Raw genomic sequence first — 16,136 nt, forward strand, 5'->3', positions numbered from 1 at the left:
TGATCAACTTTTCTTTCCTTTTTTATTTAAAGTTTATAGGTGAACCTTTTTGGTGGATTATATTTTACTACAGAACATGAGCCACTAATACCATTTGACATTCACCCATATAAATTAGATTGGTTCTTTCAAAGTTTTCATTCCCTGCTTAATGCAAGATACTTACTTGTATCTGTTCTTAATCTTTATGCTTCTTGTCTGAACATGCTCCAAGGAGATCAGTCTTCCTAATGTTCTTATTCCAGTAAAACCATGTGCTTTGTGCGCCTGATAGTATACTATTTCTTCTTTATATGGTATGTTTATTCAAAGCAAGAAAAACTGTTACCTTCCTCGATTTTTTTTTTTTTTCTTCAGCTTTCATGCTGAATACAAAGCAAATAAAAGCTGAAGTCCAGGCTCAATGAAAACTGATTTACTTAGGAAGTTAAAGTTGTAAAGTCTCGTTTTTTTTGTTTTTAGAATAACAAACATTTCATACTTACCTCCTCTGTGCAGTTGGTTTTGCACAGAGTGGGCCGGATCCTCCTCTTCTCGGGTCCCTCTTTGGTGATCCTGGCCCCTCCCTCCTGTTAAGTACCCCCAGAGCAAGAAGCTTGCTATGGGGGAACCTGAGCTGAGTCACAGCTCCCTGTGTCTATTCAGACATGAAGCCGCTACCTGGTCGCGCCCCCCTTTCTCTCCTGATTGGCTGATTGAAGTCCAGACCTGAATCCAATCGAGAATCTGTGGAAAGAACTGGAAACTGCTGTTCACAAACGCTCTCCATCCAACCTCTCTGAGCTCGAGCTGTTTTGCAAGGAGGAATGGGCAAAAGTTTCAGTCTCTCGATGTGCAAAACTGATAGAGACATACCCCAAGCGACTTACAGCTGTAATCGCAGCAAAAGGTGGCACTACAAAGTATTAACTTAAGGGGGCTGAATAATTTTGCACGCCCAATTTTTCAGTTTTTTATTTGTTAAAAAAGTTTGAAATATCCAATACATTTCGTTCCACTTCATGATTGTGTCCCACTTGTTGTTGATTCTTCACAAAAAATTAGTTTTATATCTTTATGTTTGAAGCCTGAAATGTGGCAAATGGTCGAAAAGTTCAAGGGGGCCGAATACTTTTGCAATGCACTGTATGTATATATATGTATATATATATGTATATATATATATATATATATATATACACACACTATATTTTCAAAAGTATTGGGACGCCTGCCTTTACACGCACATGAACTTTAATGACATCCCAGTCTTAGTCCGTAGGGCTCAATATTGAGTTGGCCCACCCTTTGCAGCTATAACAGCTTCAACTCTTCTGCAAAGGCTGTCCACAAGGTTTAGAAGTGTGCCTATGGAAATGTTTGACCATTCTTCCAGAAGCGAATTTGTGAGCGCAAAGGGTGGGTCAACTCAATATTGAACCCTACGAACGAAGACTGGGATGCCATTAAAGTTCATGTGCGTGTAAAGGCAGGCATCCCAATACTTTTGACTAATATATATATATATATATACATATATATATATATATATATATATAATATATATATAATATATACACACACGTATACAAAAATTTATAATAGGCTTGTGCATAACATGTCCACTAATACCCCATCCAACCATCAACCTAAACCATAGATGAATTGAAAATTGATTGGTTCAGCAAGGAACGACCAAATTTTGATCTATCTATGGCTGTTCCCGTTTGAGAAGAGTCTAATGATCAACTCCTCTTGAAGGAAACTGTTGGCAATTTTTTGTTTGGTCAGCACATGCAGCACTGATCAATGTATTCTGACAGCAGAAGAGTCCCCGCTGTCAGAACACAATAGCGCAGCAGGGAGGATTCCTCCATCCGCCTCAAATGTGTGGCTGGGGGAATCCATTTGTATTTTTTTTTTTTTTTTTGATCAACAAAAACAACTATTCATCTATAGCAAGCTTAGGTAAACCTATAGCCGTGCAGTGTCACAGTAATGCATAAAGTCAACCCTTATCAGCTTGGTTGATGGGGGGGATCTTTTTGACAAGTTTCCCAGGCCAAATAGCCTGCTTCTTCAGGACGACTACAAAGGTAAGTGTCTATAATGTAAACCAAAGTCTAGGAATGTCAACTGATATTTTTTGCTTATTGAACAGATATAACAAAACATTTTTAATGGTGTACTTACCAGAGCAAAATGAAACAAAGAAGATAAATTGATTGTTAGGGTGTCGATACACTTTTATAAATGGAAGTATACATAGAGTACCATGCCTGGATGCTGAACCTTCAATGGTTTCTACATCCAACAATCAGTGTTACTGCCGGGGTTAATGTTGGTTGCCTCATCTGTGTGCACATGATTGAAGATGGTAAACTTTAGAAGACATGAACTGTAAAATAACTCCTGATTGCTGAACTTTTGCCAAGCTGAAATTCTGCACCTTGCTTGATGCCGTAGGCTGGATTCCGGCCTCTTTTTACTGCATTACCAACAATGGTACCTGTTGTGTCTTCAGTGACAGGAAAACTATAATGATTTTATTTATCCTGTGTAAAATGTATCAGCAACTTTTATAGCACAAGAAGGTTTAGCCATCTAATTTCTCTTTACAGTCATGTTAGGAAAGTTCTAAGTGCTTAAGAATCCGAAGCATCCAAGTTTAGCACTTCCAGGAATCTCCAATTACAGTTTTCTGCACTAAGAGGTCTTTTCTTATGGTTTAGGATTAGGATTCCTGTACACTGTATCTCAGCATGGTACATTTAGTTCTTTAAGTGAAATGGTAATTAGGAACCTCTCAAGTATGAAAATCAAAATTAGGACATTTTAAAGGGGACCTGTCCCTTTTAAAAATGTTATCTGTCGGATGCATGTTCTAATAATGTATTTTCAAAAATATATAGTTGTCTCACACTCTAAACATTTTTGGAATGTTTTGTAGAAGAGCTTCCGTTTGTCCTATACATGCCTGCTGTCTATCAGTATTTATTTTACAACTGAATTCCAAGTATGGATATATTTGCATAGAGTTACATTGGTCCATCTTGGACCAATGTACTGTATTATGTGTGTCATATCTGGCAGGGTAGCACTCGGCATAGTACATAGCAGCAATCACTGTAGTAGCAGTGCTAGGTATGACACCTCTATATTTACATAGATCTAAGCTGGACCAATGTAACTATGCACACATGTGCGTACTGTATCTGAAATTCAGCTTTTAATCTTGTTCATCTATTTTGGGAAAACCACTTCCCCCCCGGGCGCCCCATATTCCGCGACAGGGATGAGTGAAGTTAACATTTTTCACTTTACCGAAATGTGGGTGATAATTGGGACAATTCAGTGAAACTTGTCATTTTGGTGAAATGTACTGGAGACAATGGAAAGAGAAACCCTGTCACCAGAATTTATATTTCAACAATAATCTCCCTAAAATGTGAATTTTAGACCTGTTATTTACCAATAAAATCCCCCCTTGTCTACACATCCAAAAGCCTTGAGACTGCTGTTGGACACCACCATCTTGGATGTGTGACTAGGAAATGTCACTCAAGTGAAACTATTCTTCTTCATTCCTCACCCCAGCTGCTACATAAAAATGGTATGTAGGGAGGTGAGTAGAGGGTCATAGGAGCATGGCCAGCCAACCTGTAATTAGACACTCCTGGAGAGGGCTATGACATGGCAGGAGGAAAGGAGGGTCTTCTAGGGCAGTGGTCCTCAACCCTGGCCTACAGGGCCCACTAACAGGCCAGATTTTAGGTATTACCTTGGGGAGATGCAGACTAGAATACTGCAATCACTGAGCAGCTAATGATATCACCTGGGATGAATTTCAGTTATCTTGCAAACCTGGCCTGTTAGTGGGCCCTGAGGGCCAGGGTTGAGGACCACTGTTCTAGGGTATTGACTCTTCCTGAAATAGTCAAATATGTTAGCAAGTTGAAAGAAGCATTGCAAGTCAAGATTTTTTTCTGGAAGGGAAAAACACTGCAAGGAAGTATTTACAACACATACAGTGGATATAAAAAGTCTGCACAGATTTCTGTGATGTAAAAAATGAGACAAAAATAAATCATTTCAGAACTTTTTCCACCTTTTAATATGACCTATAAACTGTACAACTCAGTTTAACAAACTGAAATCTTTTAGGTGGAGGGAAGTAAAAATAAAATACTAAAATAATATGGTTGTATAAGTGTGCACACCCTTAAACTAATACTTTGTTGAAGCACCTTTTGATCTTATTACATCGCTAAGTATTTTTGGGTATGAGTCTATCAGTATGGCACATCTTGGCTTGGCAATATTTGCCCATTCTTCTTTGCAAAAACACTCCAAATCTGTCAGATTGAGAGGGCATCTCCTGTACACAGCCCTCTTCAGATCACCCCACAGATTTTCAATTGGATTTAGGTCTGGGCTCTGGCTGGGCCATTCCAAAACTTGAATCTTCTTCGGGTGAAGCCATTCCTTTGTCGATTTGGATGTATGCTTTGGGTTGTTGTCATGGTGAAAGATGAAGTTCCTCTTCGTGTTCAGCTTTCTAGCAGAAGCCTGAAGGTTTTGTGCCAATATTGACTGGTATTTGGAACTGTTCATAATTCCCTCTACCTTGACTAAGGTCCCTGTTCCAACTGCAGAAAAACAGCCCCAAATCATGATGCTGCCACCACCATGCTTCACTGTGGGTATGGTGTTCTTTTGGTGATGTGCAGTGTTGCTTTTGCACCACACATATTTTTTGGAATTATGGCCAAAAAGTTCAACCTTGGTTTCATCTGACCATAACACTTTTTCCCACATGCTTTTGGGAGACTTCAGATGTGTTTTTGCAAAATGTATCTGGGCTTGGATGTTTTTCTTCAAAAGTAAAGGCTTTTATCTTGCCACTCTACCCCATAGCCCAGACATATGAAGTATACGGGAGATTGTTGTCACATGTACCACACAGCCAGTACTTGCCAGATATTCCTGCATCTCCTTTAATGTTGCTGTAGGCCTCTTGGCAGCCTCCCTGACCATTTTTTTTCCTCACCGTTTCATCAATTTTGGAGGGACGTCCCGTTCTTGGTAATGTCACTGTTGTGCTATATTTTCTCTACTTGATTATGACTGTCTTCACTGTGTTCCATGGTATATCTAATGCCATGGAAATTCTTTTGTACCCTTCTCCTGACTGATACTTTTTAATAATGAGATCCCTCTGATGCTTTGGAAGCTCTCTGCAGACCATGGCTTTTGCTGTATGATGCAACTAAGAAAATGTCAGGAAAGACCCACTAGAACAGCTGAACTTTATTTGGGGTTAATCAGAGGCACTTTAAATGATGGCAGGTGTGTACTGACTCCTATTTAACATGAGTTTAAATGTGATTCCTTTAGGCCCCTTTCACACACGGAGTCCGTTCAGATCCCCCTGCCAGTTTTTTTGTCGGATCTGAACAGATGCCTCATGCATCTCTATGGGGCATCGGATGTCAGCTGAGACATGTCTGCTGACATACGATCCCATCCGATCCGTCAAAACCGAACAGATGGAAACCCTATTTTCCATCCGTCTGGTGGATCGGATCGGATGATAACAGACAGACGGTCCGTTTCCATCCAATTTCCCCATTGAGAAGAATGGGGACCTGACAGCTGTGTCTCCACACACAGCACAGACACACAGCTGTCATTCTCCTGCTCAGCGGGGGATTTGCGGCTCGATCCCCCGCTGAGAAAAACGGAGTCTGTCTGACTGACTCCCTGTGTGAAAGGGGCCTAATTCTTAACACAGCTACATCCCAGTTATAAGAGGGTGTGCACACTTATGCAACCACGTTCTTTTAGTTTTTTTTTTATTTTTACTCCCCCCCCCTCCCAAAAAAGGATTTCAGTTAGTTTTTCTATTGAGTTGTCCAGTTTATAGGTCACATTAGAGGTGGAAAAAATACTGAAATTTATTTATCTTTGTATCATTTTTTTACATCACAGAAACCTGACATTTTAACAGGGGTGTGTAGACTTTTTACAGTATATTGATTGTATTGTGTTATGCTGTATAGTGCATTTTGGTGGCATTTTGAATGGCACTGCAATAGGCTAACCTGTATGAAGTGTGCTTTCTGAAGTGTGAAGGAGTGCTTTCTGTCTGGTTAAAAGTTACAAAGTTTTTTTTTTCTTTTGTTTGCAGAAATGCTGAAGGGCTCATTTGCGCAGTCTTGGATTCAGTGTTGGAAATGCCGAAGTAAATCAAGACCTAATTGTGAATTAATTCCATTGGAGAGTCCCACTTCTAGATTAACTTTGTGAAGAGTGACTTGTTTGTTCATGTAATGATGTCAAACTGTAGACCAATTACTTTGAGGTGGAATTCTTCATCAAGACGAATAATGTTGATTGCTGTACTGAAGGTCGAATTGTGGATGGAACCTGTTTGAGATTGCATTCTGCATCCACTTCTTGCAGATCAATGTCTAGATTCTCTGCATAGAGATTGGATTGAATTCTAGATCTGCCTCACAGAGGTCAGCCATTCAGTTCTTAACACTGCAACTTATTTCTGGAGCATGAATTTTACATTCATTTGATAGAGGCTCAACATTATGGAGATTAGACCCTAAATCCTCTTTATGGAGACTGAACTATAGATTGACTTTATGGAGATCCATTTCATGGAGCGAACCTTATATCCACATTTTGGAGATCCATTTCATTGCAGACTGAACCATAGACCCACTTCATATAGAAAAAACTTTACATCTACTTTAGGGAGATCTACTTTAATGCGTCTGAACCCTATATCCACGCATTGAGGAAAATGTCTAAATCCACTTTTAGGAGACAACTTCTAGATCCACTTATTGTAGCACAAAATTTAAATCTTATACTTTATACACTCTGGTATTACTTTACCACTACTTTTAGGTTTGTTTGTAAGTCGTGGTTACTTCTCTAGATTAAGCCTCGGTCCACACTAGCGCGACTTGTCAGCCTGACAAGTCGCGCTCCCTCGCGGTCCATTGACCGCTACAGGACCCGTTCTAATAGGAGCGACACAAGTTGCTCCGACTTAGAAAAAGGGTCCTGTACTACTTCGGGGCGACCTCGGAGCGACTTGCATAGACTTCCATTATGTGAAGTCCATGCAAGTCGCTCCAAAGTCGTGGTGCATGGGAATGCACAAGTCACCCCGAAGTAGTACAGAGTCGTGTCGCCCCAGTGTGAACCGACTCTTAATATGACCTCCTCTGTGTCCAATATTATCTGGTAATCCATTTCATGCCACTCACTGGCAATGAAACAATGGAGACATTCTGTTGCATCTCTTGTCAAACAAAGAATATCCATGGAAAAAAGAAGTTCTGTTTAAATTAGTCTCTGATGGAACACAGTCATTCTTGGCCATCCCCTATTTACCAAAGACATCTAAATTACAATTTAATATGACGTGCAGCTGAAAGTGTTGAGTTGTTCAGATTACAGAAAGGACCTCAGTTTGTGTTGGACATATACTATGTATGCTCATTAGCACCTACCTTCCATGCTGTCAAAGCAGGTTAGAATATTAACCATAGAATAGGCTATTGAGTTCACCAAAGTAATTTCAGGCACTTTTATATGTGAGATCTACTTAGACTTCTGCGTCAGAAACTCTCAAACTTTTTCATAAGGCAGCACATACATGTAGCCGAAGACACCCTGGACTCCAGTAGGCCTGACAGCTGAGAGCCACCTCAGAGTTGGGCACATATGTGAACTGGTGTGCCTACTTCCTGTTTGTAAGAATGCCTTTTGCAACAGGGTTCTGCAGCAACCACTAGACCTACTTTCAGTGAATCCCTTCTGAATTTACTTCATGGGTGGCCCTGTCAGCACCCCCCGGCTTGACAAAAGTCAATTTTTTTAATCCACTTTTTGGTAAAGGAGCTGGGCAAAAAAATTCTTACCCAAACAATGCCTGCATCCAGTTGGTTTGTACAGTCGGACAGTAGTGAGTGCCTGAAGTAGCAAAAACGGGGTGCTAACCCATTTGTGCTAGGACCCACCTATTTTCCGTTATGCACTACCTGTGGTACAGAAAGCAGCCTACCACTGTAAATGCTGAAAGTGTATAAACTGCCATCCACAAGTAAACCCTCCTCTACAACCTGTACCTATAGGTAAGCCTATATTAAGCCTTACCTATAGGTACTGTAAATATCTCCTAAACATGCACCGTTTAGGAGATATTTACTTTGCATGCAGCCAGTGACATCACTGGCGCATGCGCTCTGAAGGAACGGCCGCTCATGCCATTCCTTCAGAGCCCGGTGCCATTAACGTCGGCTCCCGTGCGCGGGATTGACGTCATCGCGGCTCCAGCCAATCAGATGACCGGATGCCGCAAACCCGGAAAAAGGGCGACAGAACATGTCGCCCATGGACAGGTAAGCGGTCGGCACTGCGGGGGCTTCGTTCGTAGGTTCGTATTTCATAATGAGCTAGTATGCGATGCATACTAGCTCATTATGTGTTTTTCAGGTGTTAGTTTTACAAAAAAAAATATCGGAGGTTTACAACCTCTTTAACATCTCCCAAATGACTTAGTTTGATTTTTTCATACATGTCTGTAGTTTCGGATCTGAGAAATAAATGTCCCAGTCAATGTACCCAGCACTATCCTAATTGGGTGTTAATTTAAAAACTACCATGTTAGTGCTTTGGTGCTATTGATGTTCTGAGTTAAATATGGAGTGTGTATATAGTCTGCTGGCTTTGTTGTCCTCTGACTTACCATCAGTATGTTTCCTGTATCCCCAATTCATTCATCAGTATTTTATGTAGCCAAATGCATTGGTTACATCCTGGATTGAGAAATTGCTTTGTGATTCCTGGAAAACATTAGAGCCTGCAGTCCTAATGGATGAAACCAAGAGGAAGGAGCATTTTATGTGATTTTGTTCTATCTGAGGAAATGTTGCAAACCTTGTATTTTAATGTAATATAGGCTTGTGTGTATATATACCCAGTATTGAAAGTGACCCTTGACTTAATCTAATGCACTTTTGATAAAGTTATTACAGTTGTTATTAGGAGTTCAGCAAAATATTTTTATTTTTTTACACTCAATTTAAGTTTAAACTTAGATTCGTTTTTAGGTCATATGAAAAATTAATGTCTAATACACAAGTTGAAGTTCCTGTGTGCTTTGCTAAGGCCACGACTCTGAGGCACAGGGAGTACAAACTGAAAGCTGAATTTTCATAGCACTTAAAAGATTTATGTTAAAAGATATATGCAGGTTTTACCACCTTTTGGGCTCCCAAGAGAAGTTATGCCAAAGAGCAACATACTCACTCTGTTCTATCTAGAAAAGACAAGGGCAACACACAGAGCACTTAAGGGGACACTATTATGAGAGGATCATGGAGGCTGCCATTGATGAATGCTCCTTTGAATGCTTATCCTCACGATTCTTTCCAATTCTGTCAGAGTAACTTATCTGGGCCAAGTATAGAAAAAAGGAGGTTTGACACTCATTTAAAGCATACCTTTTCTGTGGCTGTGATTTAAAGTACTTAAAGCGCAACAAAACCCTCCTATACTTTACAGCCAAGGAAGCTGCCATCTTAGCCTCTGTTTGATCTGGAGTTGCCATGGTTGGCTATGATGGTAGAAATTGTGTGGAGAAGAGTCGGCTGGTTCAATGACACGGCACCGTTCCCAATCAAAATATGAAAATTGTAGCCAATCCAGATATGCCAGGGAGGCAAAAGGATAGGGGAATTGGAAAGATGAGGGAAATATCAAGCATATCTGGACCGAAGGGGATTTAATTGTGCCAAATGAAAACTGCAGGAAATGTATAAAAATATCAAAATGTATTTAGACATAATGTTTATAACAAATACATTTAAAAATAGGGATGGTCATAATCATTGTACACATTTCAGTACATATCTCCAAAAAGGAGGCGTGTGTAAAGGTTCACTGATGGATTAATGCGTTTCGCTGAAAAAGCTTCATCAGGATCCAGCAAGTATACTTCAAAATGATACACACAGTATTATCATATCCCTAAGGCTCCATGTACACGGGACGCTGGAAATGGCCGTTTAGGAGCAGTTGGGCGTTTTTTTCAGAAGCCCCTGAACCCATCTACATTTTATCTTATCTGTCCATGTACACCAGGTCGTTTACAGTCATTTGCAGGCAGTTGTGTTCAGGGACTGTTTTTAGAACGCAATTATTTGCGTTCGAACGTGTGTTTCCCGGCGTTTCAAACGCACAAACGCGTCTGAACGCGATGACCCGCGTTTAGCGTTCGCGTTTTTCCATTTTAAAGGGGAATAATTTTTTTGACCTCTAGGAACGCTTCTAAACGCAAACGCTGCTAAATGCCCGCTAAACGCGGGTACAAACGCGACTGAACGGACGTTTCAAACGTCCTAAAAATTCCAGCATTCAAAGGGACTTTTAACAACGTCCCATGTACATGGAGCCTTATGTAAAAACAAGCCACAAAAATATAAGGCATCGAGTCATCCTATGGGTCGATGAATAGAGTCATCTATCCAGAGATCCCAAAGACCCTTGCAATGTGGGGAATGGTAGTAGGCTACTAAAATAGCCTACACTCCAAGATAACCCACACATCCAGGGTTTGATATTGAATCACCCTGTGGATCAATAGGGGTAGATACTGAACTCAGGTGGTAATAGGATAGAAAGAGACGATGTGTCTAGTGCGGACCGTTACAAGTTCAAAAAAGTAGAGGTATAAACTCTATATATAACTCTATAACTGAGGCTACAGTCTCTCCCCTGGGGTTAAGACCCGCTGGATGCAGGGTGTACTAAGGCTAATTTCTTCTATCTGCGGTTATGGATTACTGAGATACGGGGTGTAAATACCTCTACTTTTTTGACCTTGTAAGGGTCTACAATCTGCACTGGAAACATCGCCCCTTTCTATCCTATTACCACCTGACTTCAGTATCTACTTGATTTTTCCCTCATCTTACCAATTCCCCTATCCTTTTGCCTCCCTGGCATATCTGTATTTGCTACGGTTGGCCATGATGGCTTGACCGTTCAGTTGAGAGCTAACATAAGCATGCATAGTAATTGTAACCGAATCATTCAAGGTATGCCTAGAGTGTAACTGCTTTGGGGAAGATGATAAATCTGTGTATTTAGTTCTGCTTTAAGACACAATTAGGCAGCTAGTCTTTTTAGACCGAGACCATCAATGGCAGCCCTCCACCCTCCATTATGATAGTCATTTTAAAGACACTTATAACAAATGCACTCAAGAAACAAATGGAATACAAATATCAAAAAGCAATATGTGATACAAATATGTATTCCATCCTGTTTATGGATGATCCCAATTTGTCTTGATAAAGTATCTTTTATATTAGGGTAAATACTTGGTGGGTTGATTCCATTGACCTTTTGAATGCATTTGTTATGGTGATGGCTAAAGCTTTTTTGGACATACTTCTCTGATGGGTCACAGGAGTGCATTTACTTGTGCTCTCCTGTGACCCAGAATTTGCTAACAGCGGGCTAAAGCCCACTATCTGCTGACGTCATACAGTCACTCCGGGCTCAGAAAGGATCTTGACCATATTGTCTAGATCCACCCAGCTGCCTGATTGACGGCTGGCTTCAGCTTCCAGCACTTGGCTGAGAGCCAAGTCAGCTGCACCTGCTTCCTCTCCTGCCTGGCACTCCAGTGAGCGCTGTAGGGGCAGAGCAGAGAGCGGTGACTGTCAGTCACCGCTCTCTCACTATTTCTGCTCGGAGCTGACCGAGAACTGAGCAATCAGCAGTCATGTGACTGCTCAGTTCTTTGGTTTAGAGCTGCCACGAGACTGATGCTGCAGAATGGAAGTGAGTATGTATATGTTTTTTTTTTTTTCTAAAAACCTCAAATTTCTCCTTTAAGGTCACAAGTTCCCATGGAGTTTTTTTACATTCTAATTAAATGTATTATATCGAAGCTCAGGAGTTTTTCACTTTTTCAGTGACCCTTTCACCATCCCTTCTTGTTCCCCTTCCATTACCAATACAGACATGATTGGGAAATGCCTTTCCTCACTCTTCACAGAGAAATCCCACAGTACACCTCCTGCTCTAGATCTGTAGCAAACGTCCAGAGAAAGCACTGCAATGAGAGGACCACTATACACACATTATGATTTTTTATAGGTTTGTAAGAAGGTGCTACATAACATGGTTCTGTATGTTGCAATTTTAATAAATCATTAAACAAAGAACCATTTAAACAAGGGGGCTCGGAGCAGTAAGTAATATTTCCCAACAGATGACGTCCTTTCCAGTAATTCCATAAAAGTAAATGACCAAATGTCAAATTATCTCTTGTGATAGTTACATGCCGATTTGTGTATAGGTGTCAGTACTTCTACGTACACAGTGTAAAACTGTCAGAGGGGATAGTTGTGTCCAACAAATCAGAGCAACCAACTGCATTCATATCTGTGCTGGAAAATTACATTTGGAGAAGAAAAGTTTGAATCTAAATGGCTGTTAGGAGCTGTAGGGTGCAGATGTTTCCTTGGAAGCATAGCAGTCTTTTAGTAAGACCCTGTCGCCTGGCCATTTATTTCAGCAAAAACCTTCCCCTGAGATATGTGCATGTAATGTATATTGTGCATGTTACTTGTAAAAGCCTCCATGGGGTGGACTTCTAAAAGCTCTCCGACTACTGCTGGGTGCTGCCACATTGGATATGATGTCAGTAGCCCCAGCAGACTCAGAGATGTCACTATAGCTTCACCTTTGCTCCACCCTGGTGCCACATAAAAAGTTATGAAGGGAGGTGAAGGGAAGAAAGAGGAGCTGGGCCAGCTTAGGTATTATTGAGACACTCCCAGAAGAGGGGAGGGCTATGAAGTGAAAGGGGGGAGGGGAGCTGACTTTTTTCTTGAGTAGTCAGATTTTCTAGCAAGTCAAAAGGCACATTGCAAGTGATTGCCAAATATTTATGGGGGGGGGGGGGGAGTGGTATATTTCTGACTGAGGTATTTCAGAAAAATATACTGCATTTTGACCACTAGATGGCGCTGACAATTATTGGAAGTCAAAGTATTAAAGAAAATTTGAGGAAAACTCAATTGGCCTGAACAAATGCTTGTGACATTCGTTCAACAAATGTCTTATAACTAGACCCCTATGTGTCACAAGCAGGTGAAATGTGAACTACAGATCCTTTAAATTAAACCGATAATGAGAGGAATATGTAGGCTATCAATGCTGTTATTTCCTGAAAACACTAATTGCCTGGCAGCAATGCTTTTCTGACTCATTAACCAAGAACAAATATGTGAAAGAAAAGTATGACTTCAATTACTACATGCTTGTTCTGTGTCAGTGGCTTATAATGCGTTGTCAGATAAGATCAGGCTCTTTCAGAGGCTTTTTAGAAGTACAATGTCTTGTAGATATTATTTATCTGTATAGTTTATTTACAAAAACAGAATGCACATTACTTGCATTGTTCCAGTTTCTAAATGCATATTCAGATATAATATTCCTCAAAATTTCTGCCAAAACAACCTGCTAAATACATCTATTGAAGGAAAACAAACTAAATGTAAGAGTATTAATTGTCTGATGTGACAGTACACCTATTGCTATTGTACTTATTCTGTAATTCACATTTGAAGAAAACTCTTCCCAACTCTCACTTTGACTTCCATGTTTACACACACCAGTTCCATTCCTTACGTTTCCTACTTTATTTTATTGTATCTTGTATTCAGAACACTTCTTGATTTGAGTTTAAAGAGTCATTTTAAAAAATAAATACTGCCCAAGCAGAGCAGACACAAGATAATGCTCTTCAGGGGCGGGACTATCATTTAATCTATGAATCATTGGTTCATTGTGACATCATCCTATATGGCAACATGTGACAGAGGCACTTTCAGGTACTAATCTGTGTGTTCTGTTACATCATACCACCTAAATCCTTGTGTAAAGACAAGCAGAGTTCTGTGCTACATGTTTATATACATTCTACGTTTTTACACTTTTTTTTTTTTTATACTTTTTGTATTGTAAAATTATGTAAAGTGCAAAGTCAATGTGATTTGTTTTTAAGGTCACTGTTTGCTATCTGTAAATTAGACTATTGCTGTTTTTATATTTTATGGTATGTAAATACATTTTTAAAATAAAATATTTTTTTTCTCTTGGAGAACAGAGTCTTTCTTTTACATGCAATGTGTTCATTTAAAGTCTTTATCAGGGCTAAATGAAAATAAAAAACAGCATATATAATACATCTCTGCAAGACTTGCATATTTTCCATTGTTTTATCTACCCTGCTATGTCAGACAGGCAATCAATGCTTAGAAAGGGTGCCACAATCCTAAACAAATTGTAGCAAAAAATGGTATATTGGATTGGACTTTTAGAGGCACCAAATAAACATGGACAAATATAAAATGCTAAATTTTATTGTACAAATATTAAAAACAAACAATGGGTTCTAATATAGGGACCGGCTACACATGACAATCACATCAAGAAGATACGATTACCCATTTATTGACTTTAAAAACGATCAAAAAGCTCACTGATGCATAAATGAAACTCCAACACGTTTCAACTTCCATTGTGTTCTTCAGGGGGTTGGTGTGATGGGCAATCACTACAAAAGATAATATAATGACTAAAAAATACTACAAACATTTTTATTACAATACTATAAAAGAGTATATGGCCCTATAACAATAACATGATATAATAAACACTCTCAGTGTTGGTAATAGAGATAAACCCAATCAAGGATGCTCTAAACTCACATCAGGCAGGCTGAAAAGGGCTCAAGGGACAAGTGATCGTTACACAAAGGATTATATATGTGTAAGTAAAGCAATTCTTCAGTGTACTGTATATTTAAATGCTAAGGCATTATATAAATGTGGAAAAAAGATAGCACTAAATTAAAAGTATATCACTGCGTGCCTAGGTACAGTAGCGTGCTCAAAAATTATTTCACAAAAATTATTATATGTGCCAATACAGCAGCAGCTATAGACATGGAGTGTTTGTCAGAAAACATAGTCAAGGAAAATACTATCTACAGCGCTTGCTAATATCCTGGTGAAATATATAGGTGTATATAATATATATATATATATATAGAATCTGAATAGAAATTATAAATGAATATATAAATAAATAAGTAAAATAAATCATCTGTATAATCAAAGTACATTAATAGTATATAAATAGTATAAAATAACTTATAGTGGTGGCAAATAATTGTTATAAATAACCAATGGTGCAAATCATAGTGCAAAAAATAAAGTCCAACAATGTGACAAGAAAAAAATGGATTTTTGTAAAATCTTACCGTAAAATCCTTTTCTCTTAGCTCATTGACAGACGTAGTCCTCGGGGATTCAACACCCTCGGGTTATGCTGCCCTCCACAGGAGTAGGACTAGACAGGAAAGAAAATGCTCTGGCCACACCCTAGGGGCAGTCCCCGAGGGTATATCCTCTCTCTCTCTCTCTGCTACAGCAAATCAGTTATGTCACAAAGCAGTGTCTAGAGAATTTAACCCAACCCAACTCCAAAACAGAGGGGCGGGTACTACGTCTGTCAATGAGCTAAGAGAAAAGGATTTTACGGTAAGATTTTACAAAAATCCATTTTTCTCTATTGCTCATTGACAGACGTAGTCCTCGGTGATTCAACACCCTCGGGACGTCCCAAAGCAGTACCACAAATGAGGGGTGGGAAAATGGAAATCAAATACAATCTAGAAGGCCCAACCAGTGCCAACTAGAAGTTTACAATGCTCAGTGATGAGACTCAACAGAAATTTTTCAACAGAAAAAAACCCTCGAGGTAGACCACCGGTCTCCTCAAATTGCGGCCTGCAAAACCTTGCGGCCAAATGAGGCATCCGCCGATGCCATCACATCAATCTTATAAAATTTTGTAAAGGTATGTACCGACGATCAGGTGGCCGCCTTACATACCTGGACCACTGATGGCGGAAGGCCCAGGAAGTACTGAGCGCTCGAGTGGAGTGCGCCCTAACAGGGAACGGAGGATTCCGACCCTTAATAGAATAAGCCTGTACCACCGTCTGTCTGATCCATTTGGAGATAGTCGCGGCAGATGCAGGCAAC

The sequence above is a fragment of the Pelophylax lessonae genome (assembly GCF_965119305.1).
Source record: "Pelophylax lessonae genome assembly, chromosome: 2".
In the NCBI taxonomy this organism is placed as follows: Eukaryota; Metazoa; Chordata; class Amphibia; order Anura; family Ranidae; genus Pelophylax; species Pelophylax lessonae.